General features: G+C 40.3%; 1 long non-coding RNA gene and 1 pseudogene across 2 annotated transcripts; one reads left to right on the plus strand and one right to left on the minus strand.

Moving 5' to 3' along the window:
• The first annotated feature begins 2,003 nt into the window (after positions 1-2,003).
• On the plus strand, positions 2,004-5,799 carry LOC121724575 (annotated as a pseudogene).
• A 2,279-nt stretch (positions 5,800-8,078) lies between these two features.
• Positions 8,079-9,560, minus strand: LOC121724576. 2 transcript variants are annotated; one of them, XR_006035237.1, is made up of 3 exons: positions 9,531-9,560; positions 9,350-9,402; positions 8,079-8,506 (listed from the first exon to the last, which is right to left on the minus strand). It is a non-coding gene; the product is annotated as an uncharacterized LOC121724576 (long non-coding RNA). The 2 variants fall into 2 exon arrangements; XR_006035238.1 differs by having other exon boundaries at positions 9,350-9,405; positions 9,531-9,553.
• Between the last annotated feature and the right edge of the window lie 1,999 nt (positions 9,561-11,559).

Here is an 11,559-nt window from a genome sequence, read left to right on the forward strand (position 1 = left end):
TGGCAGCAACAGCTAGGCCTCAGTTATTGGTATTAGGTCAAATTTGATGGTGATACTACACTGAAGAATAAAAGAGATGATCAGTTTTAGATAGAACTTAGGTTAGAATCCTGATTTTCACACAGCACAGCTCAGGTCTAAAAACAGAGGTCTAACAGCACAGCTAAGTTTCACAGATGTCACAACACAGGTATGATTCAAAAGTATGAATAGTTGACAAATACGATTCACAGGTATACATGTTCCATATAGTTTAATCCTCACACAACAATATAGTTCTCAGAATATCTCAGTGTTGATCTCAGATAAGTCTCAGTATGGTTAAATGGTATGTGCACAGATATGTTGAGATATGGTAGCAACATTGTCAGAGATGTATGGTTGACAGGTGTGCACACAGACAGGCACACACGTAATGTCATACACGGTCATCACCACTGGTCTGGTCTGGAGCCTAAAAGGCAAAAGCAAACAAGTTTAACAGTTATACCAAAACAAGGAATGTCTGCAATTGTACAATTGTTCAATACAACTAAGGTATTTAAGTGAAGTTGTTACATTACATTAGGCTGACACATTATAACCTAACGAATAACATGGGTAAACAGTTTAAGGTTTTTAAACAATTCTCTCAACAATTCTAGGACAATTAAAAAAAGTAGAGTAGGCCTACAATACAATTGTTGCACCATCAAGCCACTGGTAGTTAAATACTAGCATAATATTAAATTGCAAACAAAGCAGAATTCTGTGTTTTATTGTTTTCAGTTTTAGTATAGGTGATGGCTAATCAATTTTTAAAAAAATATAAAACGTAAACAGCTTAGAGAACTTTGCAGGCAAAGTGTTTGTTGTTGATGTCGATAATCATATGAGTAAGGACGGATCATTTCCTACAGATTACGATGTACTAGAACTGTGGGGTGTACTACGAATCTCGATTAGTGGGTTAGCGAGGTATGTTGCGCTCAAAGCTAGGGTATGCTGTGACACGAAAGTGGATTTGTTTTAGTGTCGCTATATCACCATGGCATCTTATGCTGTCGACCAAACCTGGTCTGGAGGAGGTTATGTGCTAAGTTATAGCTCAAATCGTGTAATCTACTGTCCACTGACCAATCAATTGTCTTAAAAACGAAGTTCTCACGTGTAGGATTCTGTCATATATCTTAAAGGTGGAGCTCCGCCTCTACTAACATTTTGGATCTCGAATGCGCTTTAATAGTGCTGTGCGTGCAAATATCCCACTGTGGACATGCATACCATACAACAACTGATGACAATTGATTTATTTGATGTTATATGTTAGACACAAAAAATTACCGCAGTGTAGATTAAGCTATCGCTCATGAATGCGGAAGTAATTGTTTTTAAATAGCGGCGGTCTTGTGCGTCTCCACGTTTCACGATTGGCCAATGTCATCCCAACACCGAGAACGCACACAAATCTGAGATGAAAGCCTAGTTTGACAAATATATCACATAACTGCTATCGTAGTATCACTTAACGTATACCCCTGAGTCAAGGCTTTGTCAAGCCTCGATATGTCTACATAGCCTAGATATGTCTAACGTGCTTCGTAGTATACCCCACTGAGCTGAAAGCCTAGTTTGACAAATATATCACATAACTGCTATCGTACTATCACTTAACGTATACCCCTGAGTCAAGGCTTTGTCAAGCCTCGATATGTCTACATAGCCTAGATATGTCTAACGTGCTTCGTAGTATACCCCACTGGAAAGCTTGATCTAGCAGTGTGTGTGTGTGTGTGTGAGAGACAGAGAGAAAGAGAAGAGAGAGTGTGTGTGTGTTTGAGAGAGAGAGATAGAGAGACAGAGAGAGAACATCTAGCAGTGTGTGTGTATGTGTGTATGTATGTGTTTGTGTGAGAGAGAGAGAGAGATTGTGCAGAGTCTAGAACTTTGAACTTTATTTGAATGCAAATCAACATACACATATTTTCTTTTTAGGTGCTTAAAAGCGGCATAGAGGAGGCAGATCCAGCACAGCAACGTCTGCAAACATTTTTGTTTGCAATGAGAAATGTCACTCATTCATCTAACCAGTCTTGTTTACGCCATAGTCCCACAAGATTTCGTCATTGCACTGGATATCCTTTGATGGCAGTTGCTAGGTTACGGGGACGCTGGCGAGACACGCCGCTCCGTCTGGCATCATGTTTTTGTTTGTATTTATGTAATGTTCGTAATTTTATGTAATGTTCTGTTAATTTTTTGTATTTATTTTTCAAGTTAAATGTAATCACTCTTTATTTATGTTATTTTCGATTGTTTTATTCTTAGTCCTTTTTTCTGATTAACAAACTTGGCTGACACCATCAACGTCAAGTTAACGTTAACGTTAACCAGCTTCCATTGGGCTGATGAGCGCCTTGGCTAGCCTGCCTTATGTCTCTGAAGTCCCTCATCCATCCGTGACGCTGCACATGCAATGTCTGGACGGAGGGATTGCTCAGCAAGGGTGCCTCAATCTGCAAGAGATCTGCAGCTGCCACGACCACCGAGCTGCGACTGACATGCGAGCTGCTATGCTAGCATCTACCGGTGCCTGGAGTCTGGATTGAGTGCTAAGAAACTCTGATGACCGCGTCAACCATGAAACAACAAACGGTCACTGTCTAGGACCACCGAGCTGATAATCAGCAGGGTTGCCCATCACAAATTCGGACTGTCTTGTCAAGTCAAGTCAGATTTATTTTTAAAGCGCATTTAACATGCACATAGTGCAATCCAAAGCGCTCCAACAAACAAGACACATAACAACACAAACGATGCCGGATGGAGCGGCGTAGTCGTCTGCGTGCCCATGACATCGACATACATTTAAAAAATCACAAATACAAAAAATGCAGGACGGAGCGGCGTAGTCGCCAGCGTACCCATGACACGTGAAACATACAACATATGAAACATTCAAGACGGATAACAAACAAACAACCAAAAACAAATAATAAAATAAATAATTAATAAGACATTTTAAAAAGAAAACTCATGTTAATTTAGTCCAGTTGGTTGAATCTAGTTAACCGGCTGAAATAGTCCAAGGGCAATGATGAAGGCACACAGCTGTGTCCAACCCGGAGGATTTAACGTTACCGTGGCAGTCTGGAGAGCACTGGAAGCAATGAACACTCTGAAGTCGTAGGTGATGCTACAGATCAGCAACTCGGTGAACATTGACAGCGACCATTTGTCCTTCCAGTGCTCTCCAGACTGCCAGTGGATTCTCCGGGTTGGTCAGTTATTAAGAACTTTTGGTGTTGCATCGTGAAGACACAGCTGTGCGCAGTTGTCACGCGGGTCATCTTTGCCCCTTGGACATATTCAGCCGTTTGGAAATTGGACTAATTTTATTTTTAATTTGTATTTATTTTATTTATTAATTTGTTTCTTGTATGTCTTGGTGTCACGGGTACACTGGCGACTACGCCGCTCCGTCCGGCATCTATTGTCTTTGTTAGTCTGTGTCAATGACAATGTCTTATATGTGAAGCGCTTTGGGTTGCACTCTGTGCATGTTAAATGTGCTATACAAATAAATCTGACTTGACTTGACTTGACTTGATGCCATAACAGTATAGTGTCTCTGCAACCATCAGGGATGGTTCAACTGGAAATGTACCGGCTTGACATTGAATTGCTTTCTAGAATGATTCATCCTCCTCCCAAATGTGTCTTTGAGAGGGTGACATTCACAAGGGAAGGTCTGTGCATGGATACAAAGACTGGCACCACCTCTGGTCTTGAAAAAAAAAAAAAAAGATAGCATGTCTCCACTCTCCACTCTGCTGTTCTGCAAGCAATTTCTTTCCTTCAGATGCCGGGATTATTCGGCCATGGTAGTCACAAACGACATCTCCTTTGGTGAAGGGCATGGTGGCAACGACACAACAGAACAGACTAGAATATTTACGGCCATGTCCATTTCAAATCTTGGGAGGTTTGCGTGCCACTTTTCATTGGAGATGACGAGACGGACTTTGTCCAAAGTCGGTTGATGCCTGCCAATGTGAGCTGAGATGGAATTGTAAGCTGGTGTCAGTACAGAAACAATGAAAATCAGCACACCTTCTCTTTTAGAGTATCTCAAAACATTCTGTTTTGTTGTCAAAGACATGACACTTATGACATGATGCATGACATGATGCTTACCGAGGATATAATTTAAGCGCATCTTGTACTGCTCTCCTCTCCACTTGTCATAAACGTCACGGCCTTCAAATCCAGCGCTCATCCTCCTCTTTTTTGTGGGTGGTTCGTCGTTGAGAGTGACGGGAAACATTTCAACAAATGTTTCAAACTGGTCAAGAGCTGTTGTATTCAAAGCTGAGGAAGAAGAGCTATGAGCATAGGTTAATTTCAGGACTGCTGGGTGTACTTTCAAAAGCGCTACATTAAAGCATTCACTCATTCATATAGCACATACCTTTCACCAGATTGTAAGAATGTGAAATGAATAAATATCAGAACAAGAGGCTTTTGCGTAATAGTCAAAAGATAATGCGCCTTTACTGTAGCCTACAGTATAGAGTTTGCGAGGTGGAAAACGAGAGGAAATAACGTTAAAAATAACGTTTAAAATGTATATTTAAATTGTAGCCTAATAATGCACTGTTGAGCGTTTTAAATCCGAAATAATAAGGAATGTGAGGAGGTTGCTATTAACTTTAAATCTACAATCAAAACTATCTACAGCCTATGACACAAATTGAATAGCCATGTCCAATAGCCAACTATCCTAATAGAAAACTGATAGCTTTCCTGGCTAAATGGTATAAATTAGGCCTATTAGACAACATAAATTGTGCTGACGACCCAAATAAAATCTCCTGCGACCCACCCGTGGGTCGCGACCCAGTCTTTGGGAAACACTGATTTAGCCTAGGCCTACTGCGCAATTGCTTACAATAGTGATTTAACTCGTTATTCTCTTATCCACAGAATGCAGGTCATCGGTACTGCTTTGGAAGAGCTACTCGTTTCGGCGAAGAATCAAGATTGCTTGACAGTCGGGGTACATGAATCAGCAAAAGTCATGAATGTGTAAGTAAAGCAGCGAATATTTCTGGATAAGAAATCTTTCTGGAACCTGATAAATATATCTGCTATTGTTACATGACATGGTTATTTGAATCAGTTTCTAACCAAGTGTCATTGTCATTCAACAGTTATCCAGACAATGTGGCATGCTGCGTCTTAGTGATTGACGAGGAGTACGAATGCCACATTGCCCGTCAGATTCACTTCACCCTCTTCCAGGCTTTTTGCTTTGAAAACGACAACATCGTGAGGGTAAATGACATCGAGCGCCTTGCCAGTATCGTTGGCATTGACGAGTCGGAGGAATCTAAAGACGCTCACTGCATTCTTATCACTTCTTAACACTTTTGCATCACTTCAGTTCCTGTTTAACCTATCATGACATTTATGCTGCAGCTATTTGTAGGTTAAGTTCGTGTTTAGGTCATACTAATTCTTGTGTGCCTTGTTATTGCAGAGCCCAAATGTGGACTCGTGGAAGGATCCTGCTTTGGACAAACTCCGGCTGTTCTGCAAAGAGAGCCGCGGCATGTACGAGTGGGTGCCGACAATTACCCTCCCCGAGCGCTGAACTGGGCCACTTCTCTACGCTTCTGCAACAGAAGGAGAAGGAACCTATTCCGGATCACCGAGTGTGAAGTTCCCACTCTGATAGCGGAGGATGTAAAGCGAACCTCCAGATTTCGGGGACTCTCTCTGGAATTCCGTGCTGGCGCTGACTGGATGGGTACAGGAGTCGACCGGGTCGTGGATTATGGGACATTTCTGACAGACAAAATCACTGAGTCATCTTTGTTATGCCGATATGATGGAAAAGAGATGTTCTACACTAAAACCAAAATGCAATGATGTTGTTAAACAATTTGCAGACATAAATAAACATTTCAAAGGTTTATCCATTATCACTTGTGTCAGTTGCTTGTTTGGTATGTAATAATAATAATAATAATAAGAAGAAGAATTTTGCAGTAAAAACTGGAATCTTTTTGGAACGAAACCCCCTTTCATCCTCCTTTGCCCATCGTGTCACTCAAAAGCTGTTGTTCATGTCACCCCGAGCACATGGCTACTTACCATATGACGTATTAAAGGCACCAGCACACATTTAAAGCAACAAGGCCTGTTTTTTAAAAGGTGCATTTATGTTTGCATGGTTTTAGCCTTATGAATGGCTCAAAGTTAGTAAAGTAAAGTAAAGTAAAGTAAAACATTGATTTTATGACTTGTTTCTGCATTTAAATAAACAAAATATGTATTAGTATTATTGTATTGGAGTTATTTGCATGGTTTTAGCCTTATGAATGGCTCCAGGTTTAAAAAGTAAAGTTAAAAAGAATGTAAATAGACAAAGACAAGGTTGTAATCAATGAAATGTTTATTAAAAATATTTAAAATGTAGAACAGGGCAATCAAACAGACAATAATAGTAATAATAATAAAAATATAACAATAATAATAAAAAATCTAACAATTAGAATACAATGGTCCTGAAGTAATTGATAGCTGACAAAATGTATGTCGCTTTGGATAAAAGTGTCTGCTAAATGCATAAATGTAATCACATATGACTCTTTTAATAGCATGTTTTCACTCTGGGCCCTTTAGCGACAGTATATGAGAATGACTGTCTGTGTCTATGAGAGAGAACACAGTCTAGCAGAGTGTGTGTGTGTGTGTGTGTGTGTGTGAGAGAGAGAGAGAGAGACTCCAGATGTTTGGTCTTTTGTGTTGCTTTTCTGCCTTCCATTCTGCTCAAATAAAGTGGTTGAATGATTTGACAGTCTGTTTTTGCCTCACCTACCAAGACACACCTACCAGTCCGGTCAAACCCCCATGTTCTCGCAGGACGGCACCTCTATTGTTTTCATCAGGAGGTGTGTAGGCACCCCCTGTTGGGAAGGAGCCTCGGCACCCTGTGTTTTACACTGTCCATTTCAGACCCTAGTCTCTACCTTAGAGGTGGTCTTTGAACTTGTCCCTGATTTGACCCCCATGACCCTTATTTGAAGTGAGGAGAGGGAATGATGTGATGTGTGACTAACTTGTGGGGATTTAGTGATATCAGGCACCTAGTCTAGATTTTTAAAGGTAGAAAAAAAAGCAGGATATAGCAAGTTTTTTTTAAAGAAAAGTTTATTTAAAACAAAAACAATTAAAACAACTATATAATATTTATTATAAAACACAAACTATATACACAATATTTACAAACACACACACACACACACAAAGTGTCCGCTCAGGGAGGGCGAGCTGCCCCATCACACACACACACACACACAAAGTGTCTGCTCAGGGAGGGGGAGCTGCCCCATCACACACACACACACACAAAGTGTCTGCTCAGGGAGGGGGAGCTGCCCCATAACATGTCGAAAAACTCCTCCAAATCAATTGTGTCATACGTGCACTGAAAAAAAACAAAAAGACAGAAGACATGTGAATATTGCTCTAGTGAAACTAAAATGGGATTCACAAGCCATGAAAATCAGAAGTGAAAAGAATAATTATGGTCTGCTTTTGTCAAAAAATGTACAGTTAAAGTCAGTAACAAAGAGCGGATTCACAGGACTGGAGAGAACACAGATTGCGGAGGGACATAGAGGGAATGCACTTGATTACTTGTTACTTGATTACTAGATTCATATTAACCTCTTGTGGGAACAGTTGGTCAAGGATAGCCATGGGGTCTTGGCTGTAATCTGGCCACTCAGGGATATTTGTGGCACCACTTGTTTCTGGCTCACTTAGCAGAATGGAAACGGAGAAAAATACATTAGTGAATGAACATGGCATTCCTAACTCTGCAAGATTCATGGCCTGTCTTCCAGACTACAGACTGCATTTGTGCAGCGCCACATTACAATACAGTTGTTTCCTGGCGATATACAGTCATTATTAAAGAGGAATGGTCAGGGAAAGTACAGTTAGTACTTCCTGGCTCATGTGGCCCACAGAGGATGAAGAGCTGCAACTAAATACATGTCATTTCTAAAGCAAATTTAAATGTTATGGTCATGTTCAGCACTGGCAAGAAAAGCATAAAACAATAACTGTAGCTGGGTTGTAATGAAATGGATGTATTATAGGAGAAGGACAAAAAAGGAGGAAAAACACACACACACACACACACACACACACACACAAAAAAAAAAAAAGTGAAAACGTAGAAAAGTGAAGTTAAAAATGAAACATCTGTGGTGGGCGTTCCAGAGTATGAGAGCGTGGTGGGAAAATCAGTTGATTGACCTGGAGGATTACATACTCCCGGGTCTCTTGGATACTCCTGCCTCATCTTCAACGACACGTGTGGGGGTAAAACATTCCAGGGAGGATGGTGCAGCGCCTTCTCCTGGCCCTCGACTGCTTCCTAACCTTTACCAAGTGGTTTTCCTTCGATACACTAATGGGATAGAGTAGGTCAGCGGGAATCCAACAGCGCCTCGTTAGGAAAAAAAAAAAGTTAAAGAGTGGGGCTTGTTGAGGTCCTGTGTTGCATTGTGTCAGTGTTGTGCAAGTCAGAGCCTTGCGTAGCCAAAGTGATGTAAAAAATATATGTGAAATGCCTGCATCAAGTACTCCCAGAAGAGCACAGAGTAATATCTTAGTGTTGACTGGTGTTCATACACATGTATGTTGATTGGCATCCATGTGTTTCACCATGTCTCAGTGATGACATTCAATCTCAGGGGGTTCTTAAATCCATTTCAGTCCCCAATGTGTCCAAAAATGTGCCTTGTGCTTGTTTGTTTTTGACATGAGATTATGAATGTGGTTATTATTATGCTGTTATGAACACTATATAAATACATTTTTGTTATGTCTTTAATCATTTGACATAAACAATATTGTAATAATGCAAAATGTTTACACAAAACAATTCCACAGTGATCATTAACCAGAATTCATGTTTTTAGCTATATAAAAGTTGACAAAAGAAGTGTGACACACACATGAATTTAGTTTATATTTAGAGCACTGCACTGCTGGGGATAGGTGGCAGAGGTCCCAGCATCGTCAGTTGTGAAATCAAGATCTGGTCTTTTTGAGGAACACACAAGAGAACAGGGGTGTCTCTTTCCAGCTTCAAGAAACTTCAAGACCCAACTCTTTAGAGAGCACCTCCTGTAATGCACTTACCCTGCATTACCCTCTCCACCCTGTACAGCACTACTTTCTTCTACACACTTCCCTCTATGTAGCTTGATTGTTAATCCTCGTTTGTAAGTCGCTTTGGATAAAAGCATCTGCTAAATGCATACATGTAATGTAATGTAATATTCACCTGTCCAGGACATGGTTCTGTTGTTCCCCAGGGCTACCCGGAACATTGTTCACCTGCTATACAAACAAACAGCGATTTATGTAAATTTCCTAACCCCTAAGCTTGGATCATCTACAGAAACAACAGCAATGAAAACAACAAATACACACACACACAAAACAAGTTAAGGAAAAAATCATACCACTTCATTTTTGTTTGTCACGACATCTGCCGTGGCGCATCCTGGCTTCTTTAGCACAAAAAATCCTTTGCTCTCCAATCTGTCGATTAGTGCACGGCAGGGATCTGCGCTGTTCACCAACTCAGCAATCTCCCTGTATTCCCAACTTCTGGCCACCTTGGTCCAGTCTTTTTGGGATATCTTTGCTTGCCTGAGTCGTTCTTTCCGCATTTCCTTCGTGTCTTTTTTCATGCAGACCTTTCTCATATGAGTGGACAAATTTTCGTATGGCTTTTTACAGTTGAGACAGTAAAGGATTCGCCTGTCAGGTCCGTCCCTATAAAAAACATAAATAAACAATGATTTACACACTGTTACAACTGGCTCATGCAGACACGTGCAAACACATGCAGAAACAACGGAAGAGTGGATAGGCCTAAAGGGGTTCATCACAATCCACATACACAGAGTCATGAGATCACTGGGATGTGCAATCCCATTTTTAAAACATCAACCTGCCAGGGACTGCAGATGAAAACTAGTTAGTGACTAAATCTGGTACATTTACATGTTAAGGTCCTGTTGATTGATGTACACTGTTCCTTTGCACTTCAAGGCAGGGGTTACCTAGAAATCAAAATGAAAAATAAAGGAAATTACACTGTTATTATATGACACTGTTATAAGCAAACTTTTCACAGAATGAGGCGAATTTAGATAGATAGATAGATAGATAGATAGATAGATAGATAGATACTTTATTGATCCCCAGGGGAAATTCAAGGTCTCAGTAGCATACAGACAACACACACACATTCACTAACAGCAGAAAAAGTAATTAAAGTATATAATATAAAAACACAACTAAGCAAGGACAGTAGAAGAGAAATAATATACTAAATATACTAAAATACAAATTATACTAACAAACACTTAATCTATTAAGACTTAACTAACTAACTAACACTTAATCAATTCTAAAAAACAGTATACACAGGAGGGAGGGGTTATGCACATGTGCTAATGTGCTAATATAGCACGCAAACAGTGAGGTTCATGGCTAGTGGTAAGAAGTTGATTTAGTCACTCACTTTCTGTGTGTCTACCACTGTCCCCAGCAACAAAAGGGGTGTATCTTAAAGTGTGTGTGTGTGTGTGTGTGTGTGCGAAGCACCCCCCGCGATCTCCTGGGTGATCTACCTAGGAGCAGGTAAAAATTGGTTTCTTGATCCCTACATATCTCTGACAACAAATTTAATCTTACATTTTAGAAGATTCACATTTTAGACGATACTTTTATGTCTCTGGGACAAAAACTCGCGGAGCTGTAATAGTAGGGGAGAGTAATAGTAATAGTACTGTAATAATAGGGGAGAGCCGGGACAGTTGAAACACTTTTAAATTAAACGTAATTTACAAAGCGATCGTACCACACTGAAAGCTAATATTTGGTCACTAGTAAGCTACATCTGTCCTCTGTCAAATACAAATGCATTTTCAGCTTTGAACAAAACCGTTCAGGAATTATTACAGCAAAAGTGGGACGTGCGTTTTGTTTCATTCGTCCCTCCTGGTCGGGACAGTTGAAACAACATAAGGGGACGAATGAAACATACAGTTTAAGCCATATAAACGTCCCACAACTTCAAAATGTTACTACATATCATGAATAGTACTCCCAAAAGGTGTTATTTTAGATAGATTGTTGCAGGGCTATACGTCTTCGTGCATGTCTGTTTACAATTCATTGCCATCATCGTGAAGCGTGTATGAAGCGGTTTTTGAAATATCATGTCCTGTGGATGATTCTGCCATGTTTATAGCTAGAATGGTAAGCTTTCCCATTTATATCATGTTTATATTGTTGAAAATGTCGTTTCACTAGGTTTTTACGTGGGTTAGACCACTGCACATCCAAATAAGTAGGCTTAACGACCCATCGGCCGTCAGTCTCCATAGGATAACATGGGAAAACTCAACCCCCTACCTGGTGGGCCCAAATGTATTTTCATCTTCCTAAAACTGTTTTTCCATGTCTCACCTCCATAGA

The sequence above is a fragment of the Alosa sapidissima genome, chromosome 11 (assembly GCF_018492685.1).
Source record: "Alosa sapidissima isolate fAloSap1 chromosome 11, fAloSap1.pri, whole genome shotgun sequence".
In the NCBI taxonomy this organism is placed as follows: domain Eukaryota; kingdom Metazoa; phylum Chordata; class Actinopteri; order Clupeiformes; family Clupeidae; genus Alosa; species Alosa sapidissima.